The sequence below is a fragment of the Dasypus novemcinctus genome, chromosome 4 (genome assembly GCF_030445035.2).
Source record: "Dasypus novemcinctus isolate mDasNov1 chromosome 4, mDasNov1.1.hap2, whole genome shotgun sequence".
NCBI classification, from domain to species: Eukaryota; Metazoa; Chordata; class Mammalia; order Cingulata; family Dasypodidae; genus Dasypus; species Dasypus novemcinctus.
This window is the reverse complement of record NC_080676.1, coordinates 116,086,116-116,106,592: the sequence shown is the minus strand read 5'-3', so window position 1 is coordinate 116,106,592 and position 20,477 is coordinate 116,086,116. Positions and strand designations below refer to the sequence as shown.

Below are 20,477 nucleotides of genomic sequence, written 5' to 3'. Positions count from 1 at the left end.
AGTCTAAAGCACAGAGAAATCCCACAGTTAGTGAGTAGAGAGTTTTGACAGAGATGTCACACTCAGTGCATTCCATAGGTAATTTGCCTAACAAAGCTAAGACTGTATCATTATTATCATCATTAGGATCATGATAAGTAATACATGACATTTGTTGAGTGATTTATCATCATTAAATGCTTTTTCATCTAGCAATATGTTAGATTTTTACAGAAACTTTTCAAGCAGACATGGTAAGTATTAATATTAACACTTTACAGATGACAAAACAATGACTGAAGTTAGGTAAATAATATGTCACAGTAATGAAACAGCAGAGTCAGAGCAGCAAAAGGGTTCTCCTGATTCCACATCTAAGATTATTTACAGAATTCAAATGCTTGTGTTACAACAATAAAATTATTTAAAAGTTCTCATGAAACCTTTCTCTCTCTCTCTCTTTCTCTCTCTCTCTCTCTCACCACATACATATTAAGGCACTATAAATGAAAATAGGTTAAAATAATTGATTAGAATGCAATGTTTACTGAGTACACATTTAAATAATAAGGCAATGTGCTCCTTGGACATTATAGCTATGACTAAAATTTAGCATCTTATTTGTGTTTTAAAACATAAGTCAGAGAAAGTGCTGTTCTCAAAATAATGGTCTATGAAAACAAATAGGGGTTCTATTTCATTTATAATCCATTGACTTAATGTGAGCTCAGTTAGCTGCAGGATCTTGATTATAGTATCTTGATTATAGTTGTTCAAAGTGATGGCATTATTAAACTTGTTTAATAAATAATAGGCATTAATTGATTTTATTGGCCCTTATATATTATCTTGCCAGCATAGAGTCATTTGGTTTACATGGTAGAGAGAGATAATTGTATACCATGTATTTGTTCTCCCCTTCCACTGAATGAAGTTGTCACTTGCAAGTAGCTGCCAAGTCAGGGAGCATATTTCTAGTCCCCAGTAATTGAATTGCTGTGACACTAAAAATGCTTAACCCTTAAGACCCTTCATGCTCAAAGTCCTTTTTCAAAGCCTTTGCCTTAATTTTGTAACAATGATTTCCATTTTTAGCCTTACAAAGGACTTCTGATACTGTATAAACTTGAGAACCTACATTATTTGGAGTTGGAAACCCCTCTTATACCCAGATATAGCTACAGAACTAGTTCCCATAAGAAGATGGTGAATGAAAGTGATGTTTGCAATAGTGGGCTGAGACTTTAAAGAAGTTGTTTGTCTCCATGTTTGTCTTTTCCCCCATCTGCTGGACAGATGCTGATGCCTGAGGCATCCTTCAACCAGAAAGACTCTATAGAGCAGACATTCACCCCTCCTCCCCCTCTAGGAAGACTGTCCAGGTAAAATATATTTTCACTGTGTCTTGAAATTTGGGATTGACTTTGTTATAAGAGTTAGTGTAACCCTGACTAATAGAGGGAATCATCATTTCAGTTGGGGCCAAAATTATCTTCTGAAAGAAAATTGGGTGGATTGGATTCTATCTTACACTATATTTAATCAGGATGCCTCAACTATCCAGAAATTTTTTTAAGGAAATGGTTTGTTTCTTAATTACAAGGTGATAGGTTTCGTTATGTGGCTGAAAACCACAAAAGATAGTTTCCCCTTTCTCTTTTCATAATATGGACAGCAAGGAAGAATCCCTATAATGAAGATTGGATACTTTTTAATATAAAGAAAATGATACATATATGAATCTCAAAGACAGGATAAAATGTAACACCAATAAAAAATAATTTTTAATAAGCTGCATGTCATGTGGCAAGAACAAAATTCTCAGGAATTAATAGACCTAGGTTCACACATTGGTTTTGCCTGAATCTCACTGTCATTTGACTTTTACCTTACCTGTTGAATAATGCCTTCATAGTGTTTGTCTGTGTTGCTGTTGCTGAGAAATGTGTTGACACAGTGCCTGAAACACAATAGCATTCAATAAAAGTCAGGCAATTTTTCCTCCAAGTTCATGCTGAGAGTTTAAAAACCACCTTTCTATTCAGTTATTATATCACGATGTTAACAGAAAAAAATTTTAAAAACCAAACCATCAAATGTCTGAGAAGAGTTTGCAACTGTGTGTGTGTGCTTTGTGATCCAGACAGCACATAAAAAGACAACCTGACATATACTATACATACTTGAAGGAAATATTCCTAGCCCTCATAAAATGGCCATAGCTATAATAAAAGAATAAACAACTTGTGTAATATCACAGAGGAGGGATCAATTAATCCTACTTTGTGACGCTCAAGGAAGGAACTCCTCAATAAAAAATCAGGGCAAGAACATGCTATTCATATGGAATATACCTTTGAGATATAGATGCCATTGAAATGTGAATGTGTCCAATGGGCAGGGGGAAGATTGAAAAGATCCATGGGACTAGAGCAGAAAGTAATTAGGTTTAATCAGTGTGAAAAGCTCTTTGATACTAATGCGACCACTAGAGGGAAATCAGGTGGGCTGTCAAAGGAGTCCAGTGAGAGATGGCTAGATCCTGAACAGAACCAATGGCTCTTGATTCAGAGACAATTAAGGTCCAGCAGAGCTTACTGTCTTCTCCACCTGGACATACCTTCCTCCTTTTCCCCCTGACCATGCCCATTTTCTACCTCCATTTTCTTCTGTAGGGTTACCTCCTTCAGGAAGCCTTCTTTGACCCTAAAGGCTGAGTTAGATGACCCTTATCTGGCCACCTATTGCCCATAGGATGCCTTATTATAGTGCTTCTATATGGTAAATGTTACATTAATTAAGTCCACTTTCTCACATGAGAACCTCACTCATATTTACTTTTGTATTATCAGCATCCAATATAGTGTCTGACACAGTCAAGATAAAGGCTGATTCAGATAAGAATCTTAGATATAGGTGAAACTGGAAGAAAAAAAAAAGAAAAAGAAAAAGAATTTGGACTGAGAGCAATAGGAAGAGGAAACATGAAGGTTGGAAAGCACAGGGTGATTGCTGTAAAATTTTCAATTTAGTTTTATCATAGTAGAGGTGGTATTTGTCTTAACAGCTAAGACACTAAAACAGGGTGACTAACTGGGAAGGCAACTTGGAGAAACAGATTAAGGCCCTATTGTTTAGAATCTTTAATTCTAAACTTAAGAATTTAGATATTTATTCTAATAGGAATAGGCAGCTAAAGAAAGTTTTCTTAGAATGTAAATGACATAATTAGAGCTGTGCTTCTAAAAAATGATTCTGGCAATGGTAGATAGGATGGATTATTAGCAAGCGGTGAATCTAGTTGGAAGATGCTTGCATTGGGCAGGATGGGATATTTGTACTATTAAGCCAAGGCATTAAGAGAGTTTGTACTCATTTTTTGGAAGGGCAGGAAAGTGTCTTATCCTTACTGTGAGGTACAGCAAATGAATGTTCAGTACGAATAAATGGTATGGATATTAGGATAGATGACAAAGAATAAAAGTTACATCTTAGAGATGTAATCAATCAGTTGACTCAGTCTTGTTTCCATTCAGTGAAAGGCAGGGTCTGCTTTTACTGAATATAGAATATATTACCAAGAGTTGGCATTCATGGCTTCATGCTGATACAGTGGAGAGCATGCCCTCTGGATGCAGATAAAGTTAAGAAGCTGGACTATGATAAGTTCAAAAAAAGTTTTGAAATATCCTACTCTTTGATTCTCTGCTCCCCATGTAGTCTCTGTTCACATTGGATAAGCACTGGAAGGAGTGAAGAAATCTCTGCCTCAAGGTCAGTAAAACAAAAACGTATTTTTAAATGCTCACTGAGGCAACATCAGAAAGCCTACGAGGGGTAATGGCAAAATAGGGTGGCAATTATTCTGATCTGACATTTTTTGGATTTAATTAAGCAATAAAGCAAAAGTCAATAGTGTGTTACTTCAAGATAACACACATTTTGGAAAGTGCTGTGGGGCATAAGGGGGGAATTAGAGACTCCAATGATCTGGGAAATGTCTTATCTCTTAGTAGCACAACTCTTGGCATGTATTACTACCTTGCACCTAGTGTTAGATGAGTAGTTGTATATGGATTGATTGTACCATAAAAAACATATGTTTAAAACATGTTTGCCCTTGGGGGCTGGCAGTAGCTACTGATTTAGAAACACCAGTCTTGCCATTATCAACTAACAGGTGACTGGGCCGTGGCTTCAGCACTGAGTGCTTTAATGGGACAAGTGTGCTGAGGAAGCTGGAGATCATTCCCTTACAACAATCCCGTTCATTTCAGTTGGACTATTTCCATGATTTCTTCCATTTGGCCGTTCTGTATTTATATAAATGAATGTAGTAAAGTAGTTCAAAACTGATTTTAATATGAAGATTTTTCTTATTTCTATATCATTTTTTATCTCTTTTTCATAACTAGGCTGTCAGTCACTGGGTTTGTATTTGATTAACAGAAAGTGATTTCTAGTTCAGCCAACATCTAACACCTCAACACTTCGTGCTAGAAGATGTTTTTTTGTAGTGAAAGAGACCATGTTGGACAAAGAATCCTTTAAAACTGGCTCTTTCTTTCTCCTAGTAAGTACAACAGTGGGACTCACCAGGAGAGAAGAAAGACCCATCTTTAATCAATGCTGCTGAGGGAAATCAAAGGGAGTGAATTAAAACTGAGAGTAGCTCTTATGCTCATTGGAGAGCCTTTTTTCTGCTCCATTTGATATAACAAATAAGATCATCAAAGTAAGTCAAGCACAGGTTCGGAACCACTGCTCCTTGACCTCAGCTTCCTCTTAGCTTGCAAAGTCTCCCTTGGACTTTCTTGTGATGTCAAATCACAAAGCTAAAGAAGTGCTCACATGCCAAGAGCAGAGAGGAAATTTTATTTTTGGTTCCTTTTCTTGACTCTAGTAAAAAAATATGAAGTTCTTTTATGGCTCTCTCTGAGAGTTGGTTAAATCTGCTGTGTCTCAAAGCTTGAAAGAGGTAATAACAAAAATTTTGTCCTCACTGCTTCTAAGCACAAGGTATTTTTGAGAATATCTGCAGGGCACAAGTGGCACTGGGCTGGCCAATGTTCACCACTGGAAGCTGTAGAAATTTCACCTTATACTGTAGACATCTATCTCCAGAGGTATTACATACATTGTCATACAATAGACATTTATTTTCATATCAAATTATGTAACTTTTAATTTTGGGTTCTCCTGCTATCTAAGAGGATTTTTTAAAAACTTTATTCCTTAAAATTAATGCTCTTTACTGAAAGTACCAATATAGCTTTTTTTTTTTTAAAGACTTATTTTTCTCTCCCCTTCCCCTCCTCCTTCCCAACCCCCCCAACCTCCCCCCCATTGTCTGCTCTCTGTGTCCATATGCTGCGTGTTCTTCTTTGTCTGCTTTTGTTGTCAGCGGCATGGGAATCTATGTTTCTTTTTGTTGCATCATCTTGTTGTGTCAGCTCTCCGTGTGTGCGGTGCCATTCCTGGGCAGTCTGCACTTTCTTTTGCGCTGGGCGGCTCTCCTTACAGGGCGCCCTCCTTGCGTGTGGGGCTCCCCTACGCGGGGACACCCCTGAGTGGCAGGGCACTCCTTGTGCGCATCAGCACTGCGCATGGGCCAGCTCCACACGGGTCAGGGAGGCCCGGGGTTTGAACCACAGACCTCCCATGTGATAGACGGACGCCCTATCCACTGGGCCAAGTCCGCTTTCCTGCCTGTTTTAATTTAAAAATCAAACAGGAATGGTGACAATATAATATATTATGATATATAATATAATATGATATGTATTATTTGATATGATATACTATGGTGTGATATGCTATTATAAAATTAATATATAAAAATCCAGCTAGAAAGGCTAGAGAGGGTCCCATTATGAAATGAGTCGATGTCCAGACTAATTAATTTATATTATGCTGTTTGTAAATAGTGACTAATAGAAGCTTTTTGAGAAGATAGTGTCTTGATCAAAGCATTGTTTTAGTAAATAAATCTAGTGGATTATGTTGGAGCAGAAAGAAAATGCAGAGATGACTGACAAGTTCTTACAGGTATTGCTCGAGTATCATCTTTGAATAATTGCCAGATAAGATAATGGAAGGAGTAAAATTAGCATGTGCAACACTAACGATCTTTTCCCAATTACTAGCAACCACATTATTGAGGACTCTTTCTGGAAAGCTATAGTCACTTCTTCAGGGAGGAAAAGCAACCAGAAAAAGGGGGAAGTGCTAAATGCCGAGACAAACCGTGGATGTACTTGTCACAAGAGAAATGAGGGAGTGAAAACGGCAAATAAAAAAAAATTAGTGAGGATGGTGAATGAGAAAAGGCTCCTGAATTTGTCAAAACATGGATACATTATACTGCTTCCTTCTTTGGAATTTCTCTCTTTCATCACCTGTATTTCTTAAAATCCCCTCTCTGCTTCCTTCAATAAATTTCCTTAATGAAGACTTTCCCTTGATATTTTATTTTGGGATTTCTTTTGTGCTCAGAAAATCCTGTTAGTGAAGTTGTGCTACAGCGTAGTCAAACCAAATGTAAATTATGCTACTTTATCCAGTACCCTTAAAGAGCTGCCACTGAATTCCAATTTCCAGATCCCTTATTCTTCAAACTAGTGAATTTTCTTCTTTTTATTTCTTTCTTTCTGCATTAAACAAGGTAGTAGAGGGGACCACTTTCTTATATCTTGTAGAGGCATCATGGTCTTTTGTTGTTGTTAATCACGTAAACATGGAGTGACATTAACTTTTGTCTTAACACTGTTTCTATTCAATGACTTCTGTGCTTTTTAATGATTGCCGTCTATGTAACAAAGGAAGTAAAACCTTTCCTCTATCTTGCTGCATCTCCACAAAAATGGGCCCACTGATGTCAATTTATATAATGACACTGGCCATGGGTCATTGGTATTTTTTTTAATGTACAGTTTTTCCATTCCAAAGAGAAGCAATAAAATTCTTCTTTTAATCATTATATTCTACTCTATGCAGTGAATCTTTATTGAGCTGTTCTGCTAATGAAATTGTACAGTTCAGGCAAAACGGATTTTCGAAGTAGCATTTCAAGAAGCTGAACTCACCATTTTTAACAGATCATGGTATTGGGGCTGAACCTCACATGTTTAAGCATAAAGAATACTCTGCTCTACAAATGTTCTTTATTTTAAATTTTGCCCGTGACACTTTGTGAAACATAAGGTCTTTTAAAATTAGGGATAAGGTATTTTTTTCCCCATCATTCCCATTTCATCATAAGCAATTTTCAGTCATAATGTAGCTTTGCTTAAAGCTGCAAACCCTGCAAATTATGGGTTTGTTTCCAGCCTGGTGAGAGGGAAATTAGATATAGAACTTCTGTCTCCTGTTAATGTTAATGGGAGTTGCATGCCTAATTCCATTAGAAGGCTGGAACAAATGTACACTTATGAGTCAGCGTTACTGGGTTTTCTGGGCTCTTACACTTTAAAAGTGTCATTTGTCTGAATAATAGCCAATCCCTCTGGTTATTGCAAACCAAGCCTCAGCTACTGTAGTTGCAAAGTGGTTTTTCAGCTTTCACAAACAGTTCAAACAATCTTCACATCTGAACTCTCCCATATTTTATCCCCTTTTGTCTTTTGGAGATAAAATTCAAACTCCCAGACTGCTCAATTTTTATATTTTTACCTTAAAAATTTCTACATTTTGAAAGCAATACTCATGAGGCAATGAGATAAGTTCTTATAAAAGTCATTAAAAAGCATTAGTAAGCCTTATTTCAATCCTATGAAATTTATTAGCGTTCCCTATGCATTTTCTCTGTGTTCATACTATTATTCTTTGCAGGCAAATATATCTTAAAACAATTATGTGTTCTGTGTTCTCCTTCATGAAATATATGCTCCTAATAATATCATAATTATACTCACTCCTGGGTTAATCAATTATTTGGCATTAAGGCTTTACTTCATAAAGTGAGAGCAGCTATATTTTGGCAGAAAGGAGATAATGTTGTCAATGAGATTTTCAAAATCAACAAGAATTTCAAAAATATCTAACATGTTTTATCTTTTAATCAAAAATCCTATTTTTTAAAATCTGACTGAATGGAAATTATTGCACAATATTTAGAAAAGAAAGGCCAATTATATGAAACATTGAGTATTATGCTACCACTGTGAGTCAGCTGTTATCTGTTACACAAAATATGGCCCACCTGGGAGCTTGTTAGATATTCAGAATCTCAGCCCTGCCCCAGAACTTCTGAATCTGCATTGCACCAAGATCCACAGCTTATTTTTATGCACATAGAGTTTAAGAAGCCCTGCTCTATAACATTTAAATACACTCTAAGAACTCAAAATTAAGCCACTTTTGAACTATAATAAAGAATCTCTATAATGATTTGGCTATTATTATATTCTACTATATCATGTCTAGAAACTTGTTACAATTCCTTAAACTATAGAAATCTACTTTTCCTGATAAATAAATACATTTTTTCCTGATAACATAGAAAAGCACAATTGTCCTGCTAGATAATAATTTATTATACTGGCTTTCAAATTAAAAAGCAGACACATAACTGTGGAGTTTATCAAATGTAGAGTCAGGAGTCACTATCCCCAGATATTTCTGATATATTGGTTTAGGTTGGCATCATCCAGGAATCTGTATTGTTTTTAATTATCATAGATGATGCAAGATTTCCTTGGACAGCACTTGGAGAAAAATGATCTAACGCATAGCTTATATGCCAAGTTTGTTCCTTTTCTTTCTGAGCTGTGTACAAAGTTACAATTATTTTGATTTTGTAGATCAGCCAAATTATGTGAGGAAATAGTTAGAAATAGTACCATTGTATATTGAATTTTTTTCTTACCTATTGATAAAAATATCTCTTTATTCATATGACTAGTACTAATTTTGTAATTGTATTTTAGAAAATTATAACACAAATTTTCCTCATTAATAATTAGTTTTAAATGTTGATATTAACATTGTAACTTTAGTTAGGGTGACATAATTTGAATATTTAAGAAAATCATTAGGCGGGGTTTAAAAAGCGTACCATCAAAGTAAGAATTAAAGTTAATGTTATTTTTGAATATTTGAACTCTTGAATAAATAATAGCTCAACAACTAGAATGTTATGTTGCCACCTGTCTCTGTTCAATCACCTTACAATTGAATATTTTATTGGAGCCATGGAAATGAGTAAGTTGCTTTGAGCTGGTCTACAGATTGACAAGGACATGCTTAGGACCAAACTTTGCAGGGAGAAAATATATGAAAATCAGGAGATGAAGAAGCTACAAATGCACTTAGAAAGAAGTGACCAGAGAAATATAAAGGAAACAGAGCACAGTTGAAATTAAATTAGATTTCAGCTACAAAAATAAAAAGTCGCTCTTTCTTAAAAACCATCTTTATAATTAACCCTTGAGCTAAAGAGAAAATAACATCAAAAATAATTAATACTTAATACAAAATGTCAATGAATCTATCAGTGATCACAGCCTGTAGGATGCATCTGAAACAGCTCTCCAAAGAAAACACATAATATAGAAACAGAACTTGAACAAATCACACTGGAAAATGAGGGTGTGAACTGACCAGAGAAAGATCACAGAATAGCCCGGCAGTATTTGGAGACTATGAATTTATAGGGGTCCTGATTTGCAGTTATGAAGTTTTTCTCCTTTTTCACTCAGCAATTGAAGTAAGGTTGAACTAATTAAGAGTTGAGATTGTCCAGATATGTTTGGTAGAAAGACAATGAGGCAGGGAAGTTGTGTAAGTAGACAAAAGAAGGGTTTAAGTTATGACTAAGAGACTTCAAAATGAGTCAGAGGTCATCAGAGGGGTGGTGCGTCTCAGCAGGATCCCAGAGACAGCCAAAGTAGATACAACCCCAGGTACTGGTGCTCCTGAAGGCTATAGAAACACACAGGTTCTATGGTCACAGCAGATGGCTCTGGAATTCAGTGCCTTACCCGTTGGTCCTACTTTGGAATTTATGCTCCTGAGTGTGATGGAGTTGGACTCAGCTGTGACCTCTCTACACATGCCTCTTTCGTCACTTTTACTGAACCTGTGGTTTGCACTCGGGTTGGTGTATAGCCAGGAGACTTCAATCTCTGGACTGTCCATTGCCAGCTGGGCCGGAAGCGTCAGCAGAGTTGCAACACCTACTCTTCAGTTTGTTGAACTTATCCAGGTCAGCTAACAGGGAGGTTAAGATGGTCAACTACCACACCAGGGAACCGAGAGAGTCTACAACTGCAAGGAGGAGAATCCCACCCATCAGCCATGTGAGATCTAAGCCCCCTCTGGATTTAGAGGTGAGCTGGACATCACCATCCCAGGGGGCTCAGGATGAAGGAATAAAATATGAATTAGAGTGAACTTACTGGTATTCTACTATAAAACTATTGTTACCCTAGCAATGGAAGAAATTATATCATTGATGTGGAGGCAGTGGCCATGCTGAAGGCAGGGAAAGGGAAGAAGAAGTATGATATGGGGGCATTTTCAGGACTTGGAGTTGTCCTGAATGATATTGCAGGGACAGATGCAAGACATTATATATCCTGCCTTAACCCATTGAATGGACTGGGGGAGAGTGTAAACTACAATGTAAACTATAATCCATGTGGTGGAGCAGTGTTCCAAAATGTATTCACCAAATGCAATGAATGTGCCACACTGATGAAAGAAGTTGTTGGTGTGGGGGAGTGGGGAGTGGGATATATGGGAACCTCTTTTGTTTTTTAATTTAACATTTTGTGTAATCTATGCATCTTTTTAAAAAGGCAATAAAAATTTTGCTAAAATAAAAAAAATAAAAAATAAAAAATAAAAATAAATTAAAAAAAGCATTGTTGAAATGTGGGCTATGGGATCCAACTGGATGAAGAAATAAGTGGATCATGATAGGGGGAATTGGTGAAAGCCAAAAGATTTAAGCAAGTCAAAAAGCTAGAAGCTGGAGTGTGAAACCAATCAACCACATGAACTTTAAATGATCCACAATAATTGTAGAATTTGGGGTAAGGAAGTGTAGGAGTGAAATACAATAGAAACTGACACCTGAAGGGGTCTGAGTGGTTATCATCGGATGTCTGCAGAGGAATTTGGATCTGTCCATCATAGTGCAAATCGAGGGGTGTATTGTTGCCACTGTCATCCTGAGGGCCAAGGCACCTGGAGAAATGAGCAGTTTGCCCTTGTTAAGATGAAGTTATGTCCTCAGTGCAGAGCTAGGTATCATGTAAGGCCAGGGAAAGAGAATGAGAGGAGGGTGACAATGTAGGTACAGGCATGCCTCAGAGCTATTGTGAGTTCGGTTACAGGCAACCACAATTAAGCAAATATCACAATAAAGTGAGTCACACAAATTTTTTGGTTTCCCAATGCATATAATACTTTAGTTTACACCAGTTTTTAGTTTATTAAGTGTGGAATAGCCATTCTATAAAGCAATGAACAAATCTTAGTTAAAAATATTTTATTGCTAAAAAATGCTAACCATCATCTGAGCCTTCAACAAATCATAGTATTTGCTGGTGGAGAGTCTTACCTCAGTAGTTATGGTGGCTGACTGATAAAATAAGACAACAATGGAGTTTGCCACACTGATTGTCTCTTCCTTCACAAAAGATATCTCTGTAAATATGACACTGTTTGATAGCATATTATCCACAGATGAATTTCTTTCAAAATTAGAATCAATTCTTTCAAATTCTGCCAATGCTTTATCAATTAAGATGATGTCATATTCTAAATCCTTTGTTGTCCTTTCAACAATGTTCACAGCATCTTTACCAGGAGTAGTTTCCATTTCAAGTAACCACTTTCTTTGCCTACCCATAAGAAGCAATTTTTCCTTCATTCAGATTTTATCATGAGATTGCAGCAATGCTATAACATCTCTGGGATCCCCTTTTAATTCTAGTTCTCTTACTATTTCCACTATATCTGCAGTTACTACCTTCACTGAAATCTTGAACAAATCAAAGTCATCAATGAGTGTTGGAGTCAATTTCTTCCAACCTCCTGTTAGTGAGACATTTTGACCTTCTCCCATGAATTACAAATGTTCTTAGTGGCATCTAGAATGATGAATTCTTTCCAGAAAGCTTTTAATTTACTTTGCCGAGAGCCATCACAGGAATCACTGTCAATGGCAGCTATAGCCTTATGAAATTTATTTCTTAATTAATAAAACTTAAAAATTAAAATTATTCCTTCATCTATGGGCTGCAGAATGCATGTTGTGTTAGCAGGCATGAAAATATTAATCTCATTGTACATCTCCATCAAAGCTCTTGGATGACTAGGTGCATTGTCAATGAGCAGTAATATCTTGAAAGGAATCTTTTTTTCTGAGCAATAGGTCTCAGCAGTAGGCTTAAAATAATCAGTAACCCATGTCGTGAACAGATGTGTTGCTTTCTAAGCCTTGCTGTTCCATTTATAGAGCATGGACAGAGTAGATTTAGAATAATCTTAAGGATTCTAGGAATCTCAGAATGGTAAATAACCTTTAGCTTCAACTTGAAGTCACCAGCTGCATTAGCCCCTAACAAAGAAGTCAGTCTTTTTTTTTTAATTTTTATTTTTATTGAAGTATATCATTCATACATGAACACACATAAATAATAGGTATATAGTAAAGATTGCAAACTTACAAAAAAAACTATACATAATATTACACAGGGGTCTCATACATCACCCCTCTACCAACTCTTTGCATTACTGTGAAACATTTGTTACAGATATGCAAGAGCATCATCAAAATATTACTATCAACTATATTCCTTATCTTACATTTGGTGTATTTTTCCTCCAGCCCATACTATTTTTTTTTAAATATATTTTTGTAACAGATAATGTGAACTTGCAAAACAATCATACAGATGTGTAGATTGCCCATACAACTCCACACCCTGTGGAATATTTGTTACAGACTATGAGATAATATCATCAGACTATTACCACCAATCATGGTCCATGGCATACATTTTGCAGCCACCCCTCGGGCTGAAGTGTGGTTTGCTGGCCTGGAGGGGGGCGGCGGCCACGGTAGGCCTATTCCAAACCCCTGCCCCCATAATAGGGTGGTTGGTCGGGCCCACCGCCACCCCTGAAGGAAGCTCGGCATGGGCGCAGAGTGCCCTCGGGTCTCCCCTTCTCGGCAGCCATGCTTCCGTGGCCGCCCCTCCTCCCAGATGGCGCCACATGATGCCTTCTTCTTCTTTCTCCCTGCACAGGCGCAGGGCGGAAAATTCCAGTCTGCCCTTTTCCCTCCCCCCGACAGCAGCAACAACCAGGCATGGGCGGGAAACTCAAGTCTGCCCTCTACCCCAGCAACAGCAGCCACCAATCACTAAACCCTGCAACTTCCCCCAGCAACAGCAACAGCCAATCCCTAATCACCACCCCTCCCCCGTCCAGTACTGCCCACTGACCTTTCTCCGGCAACCAATCAGAACAGGGTGTGGCTTCGACCAATCAGCCTTCCCCAGTCCCTATAAAACTGTTGCCTCTCCCTCAATAAAGTTGGACTTGCGTGTTTACCTTGTCTCCGCGGTGGTTCTTCTGCCTTGCGCCCTCCAGTCCTGAGAGCCCCCGACAAGGGCCTGGCCTCCCTTGTCCCCAGTTCGTCGCCTGCTTCTCCGGGTGACCCCCTCATCGCCGGCTTCGCCGGGCGACCCCGTCAGCTGAACCGCGCAACCCCTGTGAGACGGACCCCTCGTCTGCTGCTGGACCGACCCCTCGTCCCAAGTGGGACCGACCCCTCATCCCAAGCGGGACCGACCCCTCGTCCCAAGCTGGACCGACCCCTCGTCCGCAGCCAGACCCCACCTCTACCGACCAAGCAAGCCGTCGCACATTTAGCATACTTTTTCCATACACCTCCAATATCAACACAGTACAGCTTGGCATTGATGAAAGAATATTATAGTATTGCTGTTAACCACAGTCTATAGGTCACACCAATTGTAGTTTTCCCATGTTTCTCCACATACCCATCACCCTGCAATAGTGATGTACATCTGCTCTAGCTCACAGAAGGACTCTTACATTTGTACCCTTAACCACAATTCTCAACTGCCTCTGGGTGTTAATCAGTCCCAAGGACAGCCTGTCTTTTGAAGCTTTGAAGCCAGACATTGACTTCTCCTCCCTAGATATGAAACTCCTAAATGGCATATTCTTCTAACAGATGTCAGTTTTATCAACGTCGAAAATCTGTTGTTTAGCATAGCCACCTTCATCAATTATCATAGCTACTTTTTTGGATAACTCACTGAAACTTCTACATCAGCTCTTGCTGCTTCACCTTGCATGTTTTATATGGAGTCTGTTTCTTTAAGCCTCATGAACCAACCTCTGCTAGTTTCAAACTTTACTTTTACAGCTTCACCAGGTCTCTCAACGTTCAGAGAATTGAAAAGAGTTAGGAACTTGCTCTGGATTAGACTTTGGCTTAAGCGAATGTAGTGGTTGTTTTTAAAAACTTTTTCTATATCAGCAATAAGTCTGTTTCACTTATCACTCATTTGCTATTTGGAGTAGCACTTTTAATTTCCTTCAAGGTCTTTTCCTATGCATTCACAACTTGGCTACCTGTTTGGTGCAAGAAGCCTACCTTTGGGCCAATCTTGGGTTTTGACATGCCTTCCTCACCAAGCTTAAATATTTCTAGCTTTTTATTTAAAATGAACATGTGCAATTCTTCCTTTCACTTGAACACTTTGAGACCACTGTATGGTTATTAACTGGCCTAACTCAATTATTGTTATGTCTCAGGGAATAGAGAGGCCTGAAGGGAGGGTGAGAGATGGGAGAAAGGCTAATCAGTGGAGCAGTCAGAATACACACAACACTTATCATTTAAGTTTGCTGCCATATATGGGCATAGTTTGTGATGCCCCCAAAATTACAATAGCAACATCTAAAATCACCAGCCCTGATCACCATAAAAGATATAATAATAATGAAAAAGTTTGACATATTTTGACAATTCCCAAAATGGAACACAGAGACATGAAGTGTACACAGGCTCTTGGAGTAGTGGCACCAGTAGACTTGCTCAATGCAGGGTTGCAGCAATGCTATCGCAGCTCCAGGATGATACTGAAAAACATAGTATCCGTGAAGCACAATTAAGTGAAATGCAATAAAATGAGTTATTGTAGTAGTTTGTTAGCCAGGCATTAGAAAGACTTATAGGAGACAGAGGACATCAGGTAGCTTGGAAGTCAGTTGGAAAGGAAAAACAGAGGGTACGAACACAGTTGAGGGTAGATTATTGGAGACGTTTACTCATGAGCAGCGAACAAGGTTGGCAGGTTAAGTTTCCACAACGTTGCCAAAGAACTAGTCTAGTGGAATTCAGGGACTTTGGTGGGAGGGGGGTTTTGAGGCATAAGCCTGTGACCTAGTTGCTTTCATTTCTGAGTATCATCCTGGTCCCTGGATGTGGAGACTATTGTGAATTGATTCCTCGCCTCCAGGCCAAAGTTTGAGGATGCCAGAAAGGACATTACCGGGAAGTGTTTGGAGCTGCTGAGACCATGAAAGGCCTTGTAGACCATATAAATTATCTTCTCACTCATTTATCTATGCATATAGTCATGCGGTCCGTAAGCACTTATTGGGCAAATAGCATATGCCGAAAATATCTCTAATCATGAAAGATAATTGTAAGACTTTGTTACTTTAAAATATTTTCTTCTTGCAGTATAAAACATTGACCAATTAGGAATTTCATTTACATGTTAATTGCTTGTGATATATAACTAATATGTATAATTATATATATAATTAATAAACAGTACACTTAAGCATACAATTTGTAAATTATTCAAAATATCAACTAAAAGTTATAAAATTGATAGTGGCTATATTATTATTACTGATTTTATGGCAATATTAAACAAAACATTTAGAAAGAATAATCAATTAGAAATATTATAGATTCTACTATTTGCATTTTAATCTTATTTCTTCTTGGCATTATTATTAAAGCTTAAAAAATCAAGACCATATAATTTATTATTTTTTGAAATCAACATTCAAAGCTCAATAGAAACTTTACATCATAAAAATAACTGTACAGATATGGATCACTTAGACTTTGTACTTGTGCGCAGATAAATATTAAATTGATTAAGAAACCAAAAGAACAAACAGGAAGCTTATTGAACCAATTTCTCTTGTATGCACTGCATGAAGAATTAACAGGAAGTGAGGAAATCAGGACTCAGGAATCAGTTCTGCTACCAATAAGCAATTAAATATTGGACCGTTATCTTGAAATCTTTACATTGAAATTTTTTAGTTTTGTGACAATCAGTAGGATATTTATTGACCACCATCTATGGCTATCAGAGTGGTCATTGCTAGTAAAAGGAAGAGATAGAAAGTTGGACTCCATTTTATTTGAAGAGAGAAGAATAACTCTAGGAAATACTGGCAGATATTATATACAATGAAATATAATTAGAAGTGCAAACTATAGATGCTGGCATAGCTCAGAAAATAAGGAGATGGATGAAATTAACATAAGTGTTTTGTTGATATCAACACCTAAAGTGAAAAATAATGAGCTGAGTTTTAACATAATTTCTGATATGTGTGTTAATTCTCTTCCCTGTTATGAAAGAACTAATTTTTCTGTAGGTAAGGAAAGTGTTAGCCTTCTAGAGTTAAAGAATTGATGTCAGTGTGGTGGTTTGAAGCTGTATACGTCCTAGAAAAACATTCTTAAATCTAATCCAATCTATTTTGATGAGGCTACTTCAGTTAATGTATGACCCACTTCAATCAGGATGGAATTTAATCCAATACTGGAGTCCTTTATAAACAGAATGAAATCAGATATGACCATAAGATAGCCATGGAAGCAAGAAGCTATTATCAATGAAACAGAAGAGGAGGCAGAGACCAGCAGATGCCACCATGAGCCTTGCCATGTTATGGAGGATACAAGGAATGCCAATAGCTGGTCTTTGGAAAGAAAACATTGCCCTGATGATGCCTTGATTTGGACATTTTCCAGGCCTCAATGTCATGAATGAATAAATTCCCATTTTTTAACTAGACCCATTTCATGGTATTTCCTTTGAGCAGCCTAGAAAACTAAAACAGTATGATAAACGAATGAGAGAAGTAAGCCAGTAGGAGGGCTAGAGACAGGGATAAGGACATCTGCTCTGGGTCTGACCTCCAATTTGTGGAGGATTTTCTGGCTAGGAAATGGACAGTGCTCAGGATCAGAGGAGAAAAAGAGAACAATTGAGACTGCTTGAACAAATTATAGCAGGTGTGCTAGGAAGAGGCTGTATATGTATATGTATATGTATATGTATATGTAAAACTTAGAATTTTCATATAAAAATCTTATATATATATAAAACATAAATATAGGGATATATAGAATGTATAAATTTAAACATATAAAACCTAATAGTCCCTTAAAGGTCCAGATATCCAGGAGGCAGTAAAATGTACAACTGTTAAAGAAGATGGGGGTAGAACATTTAGTGCCAGCCTAACTTCATCTCATGCCACTTTTCCTATTGCTTAATACTCTTTAATGACAGTGATTTCTCTTTCAATTTATGAATTTAGTTCCTTCTTGCCCCAGGACCTTTGCACATGATATTCCTGTATCTTGAATAGTCTTGCTTTTCATTGTCTTGGACAACTTGTAGTCATTATTTTAATCTCAATTTAAATACCTCTTCCAAAAGTTCCCCTACTACTTATTCTCATAGTACATTGTGTTTTTACTTTACAGAAAATTAAGTATTGCCCTTAATCATGCATTCATTAGCCTTCTCATCCTCTTGCCTCTTATGGATGATTGAATGAAACAACACAAAAATCCCAGTGGTTTTAAATGTATAATTATGAAAACTAACCACTCTGAAAACCTCATATAAATAGAGTGTCAATTAAGCATACAAAGATTTCTGTTGAGTAATAAGATGTTAAGAAATGAAAATTGTTTCAGATTAAATAATGTTCCCTCTGTCAGATTAAGCTAGTTTTCTCTCTGATAACGGAAGGTATATAAGAATTGTCATGTTTACTGTATATAATCAAATAACCTCTCAAAGAAATGGAGGTTTGTAAGTCTATATGTTATGATTGAAGAAATACGTGGCAGTATAGCTTTACGCCAATTGAGCTATTCTCAAACAGTGTAGTAACCATGGTTCTTTCCAAGGGGAAGAGGTGGAACACCTATTTTATAGACTGTAAATGAGCTACAAACTATATCTAGTCTACAACAGAGAAAACAAGATTATGGTTTAATATGAAACTAAATATGCCACTTTAAGAACTTTTCCTTTATAGATAATCAAAAGAAGCAGGTCCCATAAGAGATGTAAATATGAGAAGAAAGCCACATAAAGAAAAATACCAGACATGTTCTTACATGAGTCAGAATTATTTTTTAATTGCCTTTTATAATCACTTTTATTTTATTTTTTCCTTTACAAGAGGTCTTTATTTTTAAAACTTGCTTTTTTAAAACAGTAAATTGTCTTTTTCTAAAAGATACATAGATCACAAAAAATGTTACATTAAAAATATAAGAGGTTCCCACATACCCCACACCCCACACGTCCACCCCTCCCACATCAACAACCTCTTTCATCACTGTGGCACATTAATTCCATTTGGTGAATACGTTTTGGAGCACAGCTGCACCACATGGATTACAGTTTACATTGTAGTTTACACTCTCCCCCAGTCCATTCAGTGGATTATGGCAGGATATATAATGTCCTGCATCTGTCCCTACAATATCATTAGGACAACTCTAAGTCCTGAAAATGCCCCCACACCTCATCTCTTTTTCCCTCTCCCTGCCCTCAGCAAATACCACAGCCACTTTCTCCAGATCAGTGCTACAGTTTCTTCCATTACTAGTCACAATAGTTCTATAGTAGAATACCAGTAAGTTCACTCTAATCTATATTTTATTCCTCCATCCTGTGGATCCTGGGTTGGTGATGTTCACTCCCCCTCTATATCAAGACGGGGTTTAGATCCCACGTGGTTGAGGGATGCAATTCTCCTGCTTGGAACTGTAGGTACTCTTGGTTCCCTGGTGTGGTGGTTGACCATCTTCATCTCCCTGTTAATTGACTGTGCATGTCCAACAAACCAGAGAGTAGGAGCTGCAACTCTGCTGAGGCTCAGGGTCCAGCTGGTATATGGACAGTCTAGAGCTTGAAGTCTCCTGGCTATACACCTGGCTATACTCCTGGCTATATACCAACCCCAGTGCCAACCACAGCTTCAGTAAAAGTGACAGAAGAGGCACATATAGCACGTTCACATCTGAGTCCAACTCCATCACACTCAGGGTCACAAATTCCAAAGTAGGGCCCACTGACAAGGCACTGAACTCCAGAGCCAACTGCCATGATCCTAGAATCTGTGTGTCTCTGTAGCCCTAAGGAGCACTGGTACCTGGGTTGTAGTTACTTTGGCTGTCTCTGGGGTCCTGCTGAGGCTTGCATAGGAGCAACCCCTCTGATGACCTCCTCATTCTTTTTTGAAAACCCTTAGCTATATAAACTCTTTTGTCTTTACCATTTCCCCCTTCTTATTCAAGGTGTTTTTCTAGTTGCATCACTAGTTAGTGATTGGTAGTAATCCCAGGGAGGCTAATGCCTGGAGTCATGCACCATGCCTGGGGGAAGGTAATGCATTTACATGCTGAGTTTGGCTTAGAGAGTGGCCACATTTGAGCAACATTGAGGCTCTCAGGAGGTAACTCTTAGGCACCCTGCAGCTCTAGACCTAGTTCAAATCTCAGGCAAACAGGCTTATAAGCATAGTCATTAGTATCAAGGGCTCATGATTGGAGCATTCTTCTTCACTGGTCTTTGCCCTTGCACATTGGGGAATGTGACAGAACTTCCCTGGCTGGGAACTTAGCACTCCGTCAGTTGTCATTTGTAACTATGAAAATACACAACATATATCCGAACATTTTTATGTACCCTATATACATGCCCTGGAGAACTCCCTCCCAACCATGCAACCCTCATCAATAACACCCCACACCAGTGTTCCTCCCCTTCTGTAGTTGAACCCTTCTGTGGTCTAAAACTTCTTCAAAAATGAAGCCTAATACATTGCCAAATTCAATTAATAGGAAAATCAAATAGTAGTGATAGGCTAAAAGATTAGATATAGAATACATACTAATTTAGAAAAACTATAATAAAGTAAAAAATAAATTGGAGTATTAAAAATGAAAAATATCATAAAACTTTGTTTTTGATGTATTGCCTTTCATCACTGGAATAAGTGTTGCCCTGTATGTACAGTGGTAAGGCAATTTCTCTCATTTCTTTCTCAGTGTCTACACTTTCTTTTTTTTTTTCTAATTTTTAATTTTGTCTTAAAAAATTTTTAGATCACAGTAAAATCACATATATAATATAGGGGATGTCCATATATTTAACATCAAACCC

The 20,477-nt window shown here is 37.6% G+C and overlaps 1 pseudogene; it reads right to left on the bottom strand.

Annotated features, from left to right (window-relative positions):
* LOC139438845 (tigger transposable element-derived protein 1-like) overlaps window positions 1–19,418 on the bottom strand; it is a 47,125-nt pseudogene extending 27,707 nt beyond the window's left edge.
* Window positions 19,419–20,477: the final 1,059 nt, after the last annotated feature.